Genomic DNA, 14,494 nt, shown 5'->3' on the forward strand with positions numbered 1-14,494 from the left:
ACTTCATCCACAGCAGCCAGTAGTCAGCACCTTGACCGCCACCCATGCCCTGGTATAGAGGCATGCCTGGGCAGCCGCCTACACTTCCAGAGGCAGCCGCACACTGCCATCTGGGGTTGCTTTCTCTCTGCAGGCTTTCCTGATGTTTGCCTTAACCTGACCTCCCCGAACACAGAGAAGAGGAAGGGCCACCCTGCTCATCTGTCCCGGGCTGCGGTCACCCAGAGAGCCCCAGAGCCTGTGCCTCCCAGGGCTGGATGTTCACACCACACCACCGAGCAGCCACTTGAGTGGAATGCACCTGGAGGTCATCACTTGCTTCCTGGCAGCCACCCCAGCTCCAGCTGTGCTGCCCCCACCCCCAACCCCTTCCTGTCCTTCTCTTCCTTTCCTCCCCCTCGGCCTCCTTCCCACCCTTTTTTGCTGGCTTCTGTTCTTTCTTTCCATGAGCAGAGAGTTTCCAGGCTTGGCGCGCAGCCAGCACATGTGGACAAAGACAGCGATCTTAGAGGGAGACGTCATCTTCCATGCCGTCCACACGGCCAGCACCAGAGGCCACGCCCCTGGCTGCTCCCAAGGTTCTGGGGAAGGGGTGGAAGATGCAGCCTAATGTAAGGGTTAAAGCAAAGGGCTTGGATGGTTCTGGATCCAGGCTCAGATTCCAGTGAGCCGCGTGCTGCTAGCCTTCGGGTCAGTGACTTCCCGGAGCCTTGTCCTCTTGGTGTTAGCAGCAGCTGGAAAGGCCCTGGAAAGGATGAGGTGAGATCGCACCTGCTGAGCACTCAGCTCGGGGGCACATCCTGAGGAAAGTGTGGACACATGGCTGCTGTGGTTTTAAAATGAGCCTTGCCCTGACAAATGATACTAACAGGAACAGTAGAGGGTCCTGAATTGATAAGGACGGTGCCCTCAACTCATTAGGAGGGCTGATTGTTCCCAAGGGCTATGAAACTCTAAAATACTCTCAGACAGGGCTGGGGCTGCAGGTCAAGGACTGAGCACTTACCTAGCAGCTACAAAGCCCTGGGTTCAACCCCCAGTACTACAGAAACCCATCCCCGACCCCCACCTCCAAACACCCGCCAACAACTCTCAAGCAAATGACCACAGTGACAACACAACCCGAGGGAGTTAGTTTGGGTCACGGCAGTAGAAGCAAGACACCCAGGACATGCTGACCCTCAGCCTAATGTCCCCCTGGGTCACCAAGCCTGCTGTCCTGGCCTCCTCAGCCTGCGCTATTTTCCAGTTTCCTGTGAGCCGGGGCCCTTGTCTGAATGTTTACTATCTCTGCCTAGTGTTCTGTACTCCAAGGTTTCGCAATGCCTGCAAGCATGCTCATTTCCATCAGCTAAATTCTGAGCTACGGAAAATGGTCTTTCGCCTACAATTTCACTTGGCTAATCTGAGGCAGCATGAATGGATTTGAAATTGACCATAAACTCAATCACCTGGCAGAACACAGCATTTGTACTGTCTGGAACACACTGGTATAAATTGATCTCTGCCCTGGAACTAGAGAGAGACCCAATGGCAGACAATATGAAGGCAGTAACTGTTACTATCTCTTCAAGAAAAAAAAAAAAAAGACAAGCTGGAAGCCCGATGTGGTGACTCGTGCCTTTAAGTCCAGCACTGTTGAGGCAGAGGCAAAAGAAATAATCCCTGAGTTCAAAGCCAGCCTGGTCTACAGAGGGAGTTCCAGAATAGCCAGGGCTACACCGAGAAACCTTATCTCAAAAAACAAAAAACACAAACCAGAAAACAAAAACGACAAACCGGGTCCAGGGAATGTGAGAGATACCTCTAACAAAAAGAGTCCAGTGAAGTGCTGAATTTACCAGTGGTAAATATGAACCAAAAGGTAGAGTTCAGAGGAGGGCGGTGAGCACTGTAAGAGCCACAGCCATCTTCAAGGAAAATAGAACCCGACAAGTTCTCAGACCAGGCTCGAGCTCTGATCTGAACATAGCTCCCTTAAAGCCTGTGTTGAAGTTTAACCTTCATCCTGAGATATTAAGAGGTGAGACCATGAAGGATCGCTCAGGTGATCAGGCCTCTGGCTTCATGAATGAATAACTCCATTCACAGGTTGGGCCACTGAGCTATCTAGAAAGTAGGCCTACTACAAAAGCCAGTCTCCAGTGGAGATGCAGTGGGACAGCCTGTAAATTTAAGAGCCAGCTTGACCAGGTGTCCCCTGCTCCTGGCCTCACCCAAGTGACGTCTTGCATCACTTCAGGATTCTGACAAAGAGACACTGCCAGATGTTACCTCTTGACCTTGGGCCAGAACCAAGCCAAAATAAACCTCCTTTCTTTATAAGTTGCTTGGTCTCTAGTACTGTGTTATTAGCAACAGAAACTGTATCATTGCCTGACACGATGGAAAATCTCTGTAATTCCAGGGCTCAGAAATGGAGTTTGAGTCCAGCCTCAGCAATAAAGCAAGAGTCGGCCTCAAATCAAGGGACTCTAACAGGTGGGCTCCAGTATCTGGAGACAGCAAGATTTGCACTCTAGGATGTCGGTGGGGAGACAGGAAGAAAGCAGAAGGCTGGGAAGCTGAGAGGAGGCCAGGTTTGCTACCCTAGGGAATGTGGAGGGCCTGTGATGAAGAACTGTTCTCCTGTGCACATGCTAAGGTCTGGGTGGTTTGATCAGGAGAAATATGTAGAGTAGGCAGAGCAGTGAGCTAAGGCAGAAAGAACAGCTCTGAAGGGGCCAGGCTGAGATGTAAGTATGAATGAGATGTCTGTGAGAGGCCAGTGGCGTGGGGGCTGCTCGCTCTTCTCCCTCAACTCAGTTGCTTCTTTCTTACACCGCTTATCTAGGCCTTCCAACATGTACTCGGGACTTTCTTCTTTTGTTTTGTTTTTTTTGAGACAGGGTTTCTCTATGTAGCCCTGGTTGTCCTGGAACTCTCGCTGCAGACCAGGCTGGCCTCGAACTCACAGAGATCTGCCTTAAAGGCATGCTCCACCACTGCCCAGATGAACTTTTTCTTATTAAAAATATTTTATTTTAAATTGTGTATATGGACCCAGTGTGGTACATAACTTTGATCCTAGGACTCCAGAGGCAGGGGGATCTCTGTGAGTTCAAGGCCAGTCTGGTCTACAGATCAAGTTATAGGACACCTGAGGCCACAGAGAAACCCTGTCTTGAAAAACAAAAATAAAAAGAAAATTGTGTGTATTGTGTGTATCTGTGAACATGAGCTTGGGTCCCTGCAAAGAACAAAGGCAGCTGTGAACCACTTGACGTGTGTGCTGGGAACTGAGAGAGCAGCAAGCACTCTTAACTCATGAGCCATCTCTCAGCCCTCCTCACCTCCCCATTTTGAGACAGGATCTCCCTATGCTGCCCGGGCTAGTAACTCAAGTAATTCTCCTGCCTCAGCCTCCCAAGAAGCTAGGAGTCTAGGCTCAAGTTTGCTGACTGAGTTTGCTTCACTTTATGTCCCTACTGTTTCTAGCCCAGCCTTGGGCTACTGTGAATGATACATGAATACTTTTTGAATGAGGGGGCCAATCAGTGAAGATCCCTTCATTAGGGATCGTTAGGGGTCTGAGTGATATTTCTGTAGGTAAAGTGCTGGAAACCTGAAGACCTGAGTTTGATCCCTGGAAGAAACAAAAACGTCCCCAAAACTGTCCTCTGACCTCCTCTTGTACACCAGGGCACACCGTCTCCCATCATATGCACACTAAGAAGGGGGGGGCAGCTAAGGGCAGTCAAAATGGCATGGGATCTAGGGGGGGAAGAGGCAGCATTCACGCTATGTGATAAAGATGGGACATGGGCGCCAGCCAATCAGAACTGCCTGCTGGGGGCTGGAGAGATGGCTCAGTGGTTAAGAGCACTGGCTGCTCTTCCAAAGGACTCAGGTTCAATTCCCAGCACCCACATAGCAGCTCACGACTGTCTGTAACAGTTCCAGGGGATTCAACACCCTTATACAGACATACAAGCAGACAAATACCAATGCACACAAAATAGAGATAAATAAATCATTAAAAAAACCCTGCCTTCTGCCTTCTGGTTAACTGCCTCCCGCCCCCCAGGAGCTGAGGACCGAACCCAGGCCTTTTCACACATAAGCATATCAGTATTTCAACGCTTTCACAAGTGGCACAAAGCTAACAGTGCACACCAACTCCCTCTCAGCCTTGACCTGGGTTCCAGGAAGGGATTGACAACCATGATAATGAGGAATTGGCCCCCGTATTTATAGATGGTTAGGGGTGAGAGCCAGTTTCAGGGCTCTGGGGGAAGAAACTTGGGGACTTGTCTCTGACACTTCCATTTGCAGGGTACCTGCCCTCGTCTTGGAAGCGGCCTTCTCTTTCCCTCCAATGAACTGGCATCCTGGGCCTTAAGCTCCATATGTAGCTAGAAGCAACCCCAGCCTCTTAGTCAGTGCTAGGCCAGACATGCTGGCTGTCCTGTGTTTGGGGACAGGGAGCCTGTGATGGGAGGTTCTCTTGGCCTTGCCCATGCAGCGCTGGAATCCAAGCTTGGTTGTTCTGAGAGCCGTTCAACAGCTCTGTCCCCTCTCTGCCACTTCCCATAATGTTGAATGCTTCAGTCAGCTGGGAGGTAAACAGAGACCAGTGCTCTCTCTTTGATGTCCTGGGAGCCTGTGAATGTTTGCTGATTGCCACTAACACAAACGATGAAATAGACCAGATGAGAAGGATGCCGGTCACCAAAGGAAGCCAAAGGATCTTACTGGTTAGATGGTCACCTACTCCATTTCAGGTCTGAACAAATATCACCTGTAGCCTAGAGAAGGAAGTAGAAAATTCCTCTACCCCTAGGGAGCCAGACACAATGTTCCTGGTAAAGAAGCCCAGAGCGGTCAGTCAGCTGCTTCAGAACTGGCCTGTCTTTACAGCCCCATCTCTGGCGGAGAGTGGTTTGTGAGTGCCCTTTTTTTTTGCAGTATAGGACCTTAAGCATGCTAGGCAAACACTCTACTCCTGAGCCATAGCTCCAGCCCCAGTCTGGCTTACATATGGTCACCAGCATCTGTCACCCACTGTAGATCTGGAGAGAATTTCCGTTAAGTCAGATTTGACTTACTGCATCTTCTCTTCTGAGAACAGAGGAGTGTGAGGGAACGGTGATACACCTCAGTTTGACTAGCTGGCATGCACAACATTCTATAACCTAATCTTCCACTACAAAGTAAGAACCTAGCCTGGGCTACATGAGACCTTGTTTCAAAAATAATATAAAACAAAAATGAAAATAAATAAATACAATAATAAATAAATAAACAAACCCAGGGAAAAGAAAGAAGTATCTATTGACTCAGTGTTTTCTGTTCTGTTTTTGTTTCTGTTTTTCTACAGAGGTCTTGCTGTGTAGCTCAGGTTGTCAAGGAATTCACAATCCTCCTGCCTCAGCATCTAGAGGCGCACTACAACACTCATCTTCAACTGACTCACCTGAAACCAACAGCAAGAGACAAAACTTAGAACAATTTGTTAGATAACAATCCATTAAATCTTCCTTTGGAAACTTTCATTTTAACATGCTGCCTTTTTATACTTAACAACACAGTAACAAATTGCCTCTGAAACTGTCATACCACAAACTTTAATTTCATATAAACTTAAGTAAAAATTCATAATAAACTCAGCATGGAGCTGGTGTGGGGACACATGAAGGAGGATAGGGAATATGTCATTTTTAAAAGGCCATCAGATCCTCATTTCAAGGAACCACTACTGGACACAAACATTATTCACTAGTGTCTTTGAGATCCTCTTTAACCCAGTGGTTCCAGTTTTAGGAATTTAGTTGCAGAAATATTAGACTCAGGGCTTATGGCAACATCATTTGCAGCAACTAAAATTGAACCATAAATTGATAGTTTGCTAAACAAATGAACTTAAACAGAGGCACTCCAGGCAGCTGTTAAAAAGAAGGCTGTTAATAGAATTATTCTCATAAAATGTTGCTATATTGTAAAACTATGTTATAGAAAATTTTCCATTTTGCTAAATAGATATATGTAAAGAGATATGCATATATGCAAATAGATACAGGTATAGATACACACACATATGCAAAGAAAAAAGATCTAGGAGTCTTGGTGACACAGGCTTCTTCTAATCATAGCAACTTGGGAGGCTAGGACAGCTTGATCAAAGCTAAGGCCTTTTTAGGCTACAAGTGAGTTCAAGGTCAGCCTGGGCAATTTAATGATACTCTGTTTCAAACAGAAAGTTAAAAGGGTGCCCAGGTAGCCAGCCAATGGTGGCAGGCACGCCTTTAATCTCAGCACTCTGGAGGCAGAGGCAGGCAGCTCTCAGTGAGTTTGAGGCCAGCCTGGTCTGCAGAGTGAGCTCCAGGACAGCCAGGCTTCACAGGAGAAAAAAAAAAAAAAAAAAAAAAAGCCCAGGAAGGTGACACAAGCCTTTAATTCCAGCACTCTGAAAGAGAGGAAGAACAGCCTGGTCTACACGGTAGTTTCCAGGCCAGCCAGGGCTATGGATGGGAGCTTGTGCAGGGGTGGGTAGTGGCAGTGGGGGTGATGTTTTTTAAAAAAAAACATGTTGGAATATGGTTCTGATGAGATGGCTCTGTAGGTAATGGTTCCTGCTGCAGGCCTGATGACCTCAGTTTGATCCCTGGGACAATCCCATGATAGAAGGAAAAAATTGACTCCCAAAATGTCTTCTGACCTCCCCAAGCTCTGTGGGATGCACACATGTGCATATGTGCACACACACACTTGCACACTTGAGTGCGCATACACACACATGCACTTGCTCTCTAAATGTAATAAAAACTTAAAGGCTAGAAAGATGGCTCAGAGGTTAAGAGCATATACTGCTTTTACAGAGGACCTGAGTTCGAGTCTGCAACATCTATGTCAGGTAGCTCACAACCACCTGCAATTCCAGCTCTAGGGAGATCTAATGACTCTGGCCTTCATTGGCACCTACACTCATATGCACATGCCTGCTGTGGAACAATCTTTTTGTATACTATGTATATGAATGTGTATTACTCTCATTGGCTAATAAAAAGCTGATTGGCTAATAGCTGGGCAGGAAAAGATTGAGCGTAAGAGCCAAACTGGGAGAATTCTGGGAAGACAAAGTGCAGGGTAAGAGAGTTGCCAGCAAACGCAGAAAAGCAAGATGAGAATGCTTTACTGAGAAAAGGTACCAAGCCAAACATACATAAGAACTATGGGTTAATTTAAATGTAAGAGTTAGCTAGTAACAAGCCTGAGCTACCAGCTGAGCATGTATAAGTTAATATTAAGTCTCTGAGTGTTTATTTGGGACTGGGCAATTGGGAGAGGAAACATCGATTTACAAATGTCCAGAGACATACACACATGCATGTAACTGAAATAAAATAAATCTTTTTTTCCTTTCTTTTTTGTTTGTTTGTTTTGAGACAGAGTCTCTCTGAGTAGCCCTGGCTGACCCGGACCTCACTCTGTAGACCAGACTGGCCTGGAACTCAGAAACCCGCCTGTCTCTGCCTCCCCAGTGCTGGGATTAAAGACATGCACAACCACCACCCAGCTAAAAATAAATCAAATCTTTACAAAATTTAAATGAAACAAGGTTGGATACAGTTCAGTGGTGCAGTGGATCCCTACCATATGCAAAGGCCTTAGGTTCAGTTTCCAGTACAGAAAGAAAAAGGATCGAGGGGGACTTGGTTTATAGACCAAACATCAAATGGACCTGCTCTGAGGCTGGTCCCGACAGCATCGGGAAAAACTTCATTTGTCCACATATTCTCTTTACATATTGCTTAAAGCTCTTAAACACAACTTTCTCAGTCCACATGAAAGCATACACACCTAAAAGTGAAATTTTTAAATACAAATTCTAAGAAAGCAAAACACTAAAGGAAATGCATTTGACTCTGAACTTAAGCTAGTCTGTCCAGTCTTCGGAGTAAGCCACCGTCACAGGAAGAGTAGCCAGTCATAGTCATGGGTCTCCATCCTGACCCTACTCCCCGCTTGGCACCTGCCAAGTCCTGGAGTCCCAAGGGCCTCTTCCCTAAACTTGCTGCAAGTGTGACTCACCCCATCATGCCCTGAGGCCAGGGAAAACCCCGTTACTTGGTTTTCCAAACTGAGTAGTCAGAGAAGGAGGATGTAGGACTGTAACTCATTAAAGGGACAAAGCAGTGACTCTGGCCCAGATGATACAGGGCCCAAGTTCTGTGGTCCAGGTGATACAGGGCCCAAGTTCTATGGTCCAGGTGATACAGGACCCAAGTTCTATGGTCCAGGTGATACAGGACCCAAGTTCTGTGGTCCAGGTGATACAGGACCCAAATTCTATGATCCAGGTGATACAGGACCCAAGTTCTATGCTCCAGATCATACAGAGCTCAAGTTCTATGCAAACCGAGTTGATGTTTGCCTCAATCAGCCTCTGTTTTTAAAACCAGGGCAAGGGTCTGTCTGACTGTGGCTTCTCCGAATAGCACTGCCTTCTGAGCATCAAAGGGCTGAGCTGATCCCTTGCCTTCTGTTATTAAAGTGCAGACAGGCCCAGCAACCTTTCTGCTCCTGACCTGTGAGAAGACTTTCAAGAGAGCCTGGAGCAGTCTCTGGATTCTGAGGTGGCTAGAGGTTCTTGTGGCAAAACGGTCCACACATGAACACTCAAGGCTGTTGGCCAGGCCCAGGGCTGGGTCCCTAGTGCCACAGAGGGACTGAGAGGTGGCCGAGAAAATAGTGAGCTCTCCTAGCTGGGAAAGTGTGTGGCTGTCAGCTTGTGAGAAAACCATTTCACCAATATCTCTCCAAAAAGCACAATCTAGGGCAGCCTCAAGAAAGGAACCAATCCCCAGTCTTGAACAAGGTAACCGCCAAAGTGATGCAAAAGGACCTGCAAAGATCTTGAGGCGAAACTGGGCAGTGGTGGTGCACACCTTTAATCCCAGCACTTGGGAGGCAGAGGCAGGCAAATCTCTGAGTTCGAGGCCAGCCTGGTCTACAGAGTTCCAGGACAGCCAGGGCTACAGAGTGAAACCCTGTAAAAATGAAAGATCTTGAAGTTGAGGTGAGGCAACAAGATAAAGAGCTACACAGAGACTGTGGGACACATGGCCCCAAGCAAGGTCAGCCTGGGCTCCCTGGTACCTGTGATACAGCCTATATGGCCCCAGGGACCTTTTGGGACCCACGGTTTATCTTCTTCAGAGATGGCAAAAGCTACAACCCTGAACTTTAAAATCATCTGGAGACCACTCTCTCACAAAACAACAACAACCCCCCCCCCCACACACACAACTGTTGCTCAGGGCCACTCTCAGAGATTTTTCATTTATTTGTTTGTTTGTTTGTTTGCTTGCTTTAATAGTTGTGAAGGTGAATGGAAACAACCCCTTTTTTGTTTTTGGCTTTTTCTTTTTTTTTTTTTTTTTTTTTTTTTTTTGCTTTCTGAGACAGGGTTTCTCTGTGTAGTTTTGGTGCCTGTCCTGGATCTCTTCTCTGCTCGAACTCACAGAGATCCACCTGCCTCTGCCTCCCGAGTGCTGGGATTAAACTGTTGGGATTTAAGGCATGCGCCACAGCACCCAGCAGCAATGGCTATTTTTAAAATCTCTCTCCCTAGGTCTGGGGATGAAGTTCAGTGGTAGGGTGCTTGCCTAGTATGTATGAATCCCTGCATTTGACTCTAGTACTACAAAACAATGCCCCCCCCCCCAACGTCCCTCTCTGGCATTTAAATACACATTCTAAGGTGAAGGCAAGTTTAAATACTAAGAAATTTGAGGCAGGCATGGTGACACACACCTGTAACTCAACCTTGAAAGACTGTGGCGCTTCAAATGAGATGTCCTCCCTAAGTCTCGGGCATGTGAATGCTTATCCCCAGTTGGTGGCTGTCGGGGCAGGATTAGGAGGTATGGCCTTACCATAGTAAACACATCACTGGGGTTGGGCTATGAGGGTTCAAAAGTCTCCCACCATTTTGAGTTAGCTCTCTTCCTCCTGTTTGTGGCTTGAGGTGTCAGCCCCCAGCTGCTCCAGCCTCCTGCTACCTCTGCTCTGTCTGCCATCACGGACTCTAACCCTTTGGAGCCATGAGTGAAAATAAACTCTTTCTTCTATAAGTTGCCTTGGTCAGGGTGTTTCATCAAAGCACTAGAAAAATCACTAACACAGAAGGCTGAGGCAGAAGGACCACAGAACAAGGCCGGTCTACATGGCGAAACACTGTCTCACAAGCAAAGAAGCAAAGAAACTGGGGGGGGGGGGGCTGGTGGAGAGATGCCAGAGCAGTTAAGAGCAGGTGCCGGCCGAGCTTGTGGTGGATCTGAATTCATTCCCAGCATTCCTGTCAGGCAGCTCACAACCACCTATTCCCCCAGCTCCAGGGGACCCTGTGTCCTCTTCTGGACTCCAGAGGCATCTGTACTCACACTTGTACACAACTAAAAATAAAACCTTTAAAAGAAACTGGAGAGCTGACCAGCTGTTAAGAGCACTTGTTGAGGATCCAAGTTCAATTCCTAACATCTACGTGGTGGCTCACAACCACCTTACTCCAGTCCCAGGAATCTGAAGCCTTTTGATCTCCATGAGCACCAGGCATGTAGTTAGTATACATACATATACACAGGCAAAACACTCATACACATACAATAAAATAAATCTTAAATAATATATAATAAAAGAAAGAAACGGGAGATGGCTCAGAAGTTAAAAGGGTTGAGAGCACTGACTGCTCTTCCAGAGGACCCAGGTTTGATTCCCAGCACCCACATGGCAGTTCACAGTCATCTGTAACTCCAGTTTCTGGACCTCTAATCCTCTTCTGGCCTCTATGACTACCCGGCACACATGTGGTACATGGACACACATGCAGGCGAAACACCATACATAAAATTCTAAAATAAATGAAAGACGGAGGAAAGGAACTTGCTGGGGAGAGCAGAAACCCACACTTCCTCAATGTTTATGTAAGCTATAGTTAAGTGAGACCACTCATGAATTTTACCGAGTTCATTAGTGTGGCGATGGCCACGGATTCCGTAGGCTGTCCGCCTTGTGCCGACACATCAGAGGGAGCGGCCACTAGGAAGCCTGTGTGGCATCTCCGGGACTTCCCAGCTCACTCTTTCTGAAACTTCTTGTGCAAACAGTCCCCAGGCTCCTCTCTAGGGAGAGGAGTTCAGATCTGCTGAATGCCACCCACCCCTTCAGATGCAGACTCAGTATCAAGACTTGAAGGCAGAGGGATCTGGGGCATGTCAATCAGAAGGGAAGCCCCAAATGCTGCTCCCAAGGCTTCTGCCCATTTCGCCACGGAATGGCATGTCTGGAGGCTGGTGACCCTGGCACCACCAGGATCTAGCTGGCTCTCCTGCGCTACACCAGGGTCTCTGCCCAGCCTCTGACAGACTAATGGGCCACCTTCCTGTTCGTGGCCCGGCAACAGGCTGCTCTGTCCTCTACATTCAAAAGTACATGTCACTTCTTCCTAAGACATCACTGTCTTGTCCCCCGCCTCTGGTGGCACTGTACCATAACTGTTCACACCCCAGCTGACCTTCCACCCTCACCCTCACCCAAACTGTTCCTCTAGACCTGAGGTGGATGGTCCAGGAGGACAGTCTTGTGGAGTGTATCATCCCATCTTCTGTAACACTGACAATGAAGGTCTCCCCCCCTCGGGCTTATCTATGTTTATCATTCTGTTTCCCTAATGGAGACTTTATTCCACCCCCACCACCCCCAGTCACTCCCTAGTCTTTACATGAAGTTCTCCTGATGAACTCCCAGTTGAGTTCAATTCCAGGAAAAAATTTGTTCTGAAAGTTCATTTGTAAGCTTTCTGTTGTCCCCAATCCAAAACTATGCAATCTAGTGCATTTTTGTTTGTTCCTAAGCTGCCAGGGAACTGGAAGCCAAGTTCACTGTCCAAGTGCGGTAATCCGCTCCATTCAGGCCGTTCAAAATGTCCCTCCTCTTCTGCTCTCTCCTGCTGAGCATCTCTGGGTTTGGTTCTAGTTTAAGTAACCTCATCCTGTGCCCCAAACCAGCGGCCTTGCCTGCCTCCTGACCTCCAGACTCCATCCATTCCCGCAGCCTCAACACTGCCACTCTACCAGGCTGCAAAGCCTGGGTCTCGCCGGCCTCAGGGCAGAGTGAGCTTTCTAAGACACAAAGCTGGTCGGTCCTCACTCCTACTTTGGGGAACTCCTCATTCCATTTCACTTTGCTCTGCCTTGCTGAGACAGGACAGACAGACAGACAGACAGACAGACACACACACACACACACACACACACACACACACACACACACACACACACGGTGGTGGTGAGGGAGGTGGGGGCTCTGACTCTGTGCTGCAGCCACACCGGGTTTCTCCTCCATGCCTGCCTCTCTCCTCTCTCCATGACTTTTCATATGTTGCTCTCTCTGCTCCAGACAATCTTTCCCGCACGTTCTTGGTGAAGTGACTCCCCAGGTCTCACCACAAGCACCCCCTCTGAACCTGGGACCCTCTGGATTCTCCTGGCTCTGTGGCATACAGTATGAATAGCCAGGCGGGATCAGAGTGGTAGTTTCCGGGAGGAAGAGGCTGTCTTAATCACTGTGTCCCCACTGACCACCACACAGAGCCACTTATATGAGTGAAGTTATGTCCGGACAGGGTGCAAATCTTCCAGACAGTGTCTTCATTACCCTACCTCACAAAGAGTCTGAGGAATGGCAAGATGGCTGGCTCAGCAGGTAAAGGTGTTTGCTGCCGAGCCTGATGTCCGTAAGTCCGACCCTGAGGACCCACAAGATGAGAGGGCAGAACTGACTCCCACAAATTGTCTTTTGATTTACACACATGCCTCACGGCACATACACAATAAATAGAAATATAATAAAAATTGTTTTAATTTTGTTTTAATCTCAGAAAGGAAGACATAACTTAGTAGGTAGAGTGCTTTCCTCCCATGCAGGAAGCCCTAGGTTTGATCCCTAGCATCTCATAAAGGTTTGTGCCGCACTCTATAATTCCAGTGTTTGTGAGGTAGACTCAGGACCTGGGGAGAGGGCTCATCAGTTGAGAGCACTGACTGTTCTTCCAGAGGACTTGGGGTTCGACTCCTAGCAGCTCACAACTCTCTGTAACTCCAGTCCCAGGCAACTGGCACCAGAGCCTCCTTGGTCATTGCATGCACATGGTACCCAGATATACATCCAGGCAAACACTCATAATAATAAATTAAATCCCGAAAAAAAATTAATTTAAAGTCAAGTTCAAAGTCAGTCTATGCTACATGAGACCCTGTCTCAAAAAAGTAAAACAAAACGAGTCGGGTCCCTGAACTGAGCCTGTCTGCGCCTACCAGTAATCCCGCACTTAGAGAGCTAAGGCACGAGGGAGGATGGTAAGTTTGAAGCCAGCCTGGGTCAGTCACATCCTGAGACCCGGTCTCAAATAAACTACCACTGGTTTCTGTTTGCCCTCAGCTTCCTCTCCGAATTTCCACTTCCCTCCTATGTGGACCATCCATCCCCTAAACAAGTCCATTCCACTCTTCAGGTGTTTGAGACGGAAGGGAAAAGCTACAGTAACCACAGCAGGTGCAAGTGTTTCAGAACAAATTACTGTAAAGTGATACTATAACACCATTACCACACCCCACAATTACCTGTCATTTGGGGAGTTGAAGTCACAACCCCCAAAGCCCTCAGAGGACTGGGCCAGAAGTCAGCCTGCTTCTCCCTCAGCAGATTGGTTAAATCAGGGTCGGCGCACTTTCCTAGTTCCAATGCAGGGCCAAGGAGGGCAACCCCCAGCTTCCTGTCCCTGCCCCTCACTAAAGGATTCCCGGCGCTGGGCTCCCTCTGTCTCAGTGGTCGGACTCCATATCTCAGTGCCCTCCTCCTACACAAGATTATATCCTGTGTTCTTAAGAGACTTACCCTGGGCTCCATCGGCTCCCAACTCCATCCTTGGGCGGGAAGTGGGAGAAGTGAACTTCAACGTTGCCCACCTTCCAACACTGCAAACCCTGACTCCAGCCGTCTGGACTCCCCCACCCCGAAGTACAGACGCCCTCTCACACACGCGCACTCACTCTCAGGCGTCCAGAGCTCTGGCACGGCGCAGGGCCGGGCTCTGCCCAGTTTCTGCAAGTTTCTTCGGCCCTGAAGTCAGCCCGCCCCGGGGAAGAGATCTGGATCGCTCTCCGACGCGTGTCCCTGGGGCCGGGCTGAAGACTCCCCAGCGCCGCCTGCACACAGTTTCCTCGCCGCCCCCGCGCGTACCCTCCCGGGTTTCCCCGGAGCTCGCCCCGCACCCCCGGCGCCCGGTCCTACCTCCCCGCCAGCGGCGGCTCCGCGGGTTCCGGGGCGCATCTCGCGGACGCCCGCGGCGGCGGCGGCGGCGGGGGCGGGGGCCTGGGGCGCCATGGCCCGCAGCCCTGCGCGCCTTTGTCCGCGCGGCCTCCCCAGGCCGCTGCGAGCCCCTCGGGTCTCCGCC

The 14,494-nt window shown here is 48.9% G+C and overlaps 1 pseudogene; it reads right to left on the minus strand.

Annotated features, from left to right (window-relative positions):
• LOC114701549 overlaps positions 1-14,269 on the minus strand; it is an 87,410-nt pseudogene extending 73,141 nt beyond the window's left edge.
• Between the last annotated feature and the right edge of the window lie 225 nt (positions 14,270-14,494).

This window comes from Peromyscus leucopus, chromosome 3 (assembly GCF_004664715.2).
Source record: "Peromyscus leucopus breed LL Stock chromosome 3, UCI_PerLeu_2.1, whole genome shotgun sequence".
Classification (NCBI taxonomy): domain Eukaryota; kingdom Metazoa; phylum Chordata; class Mammalia; order Rodentia; family Cricetidae; genus Peromyscus; species Peromyscus leucopus.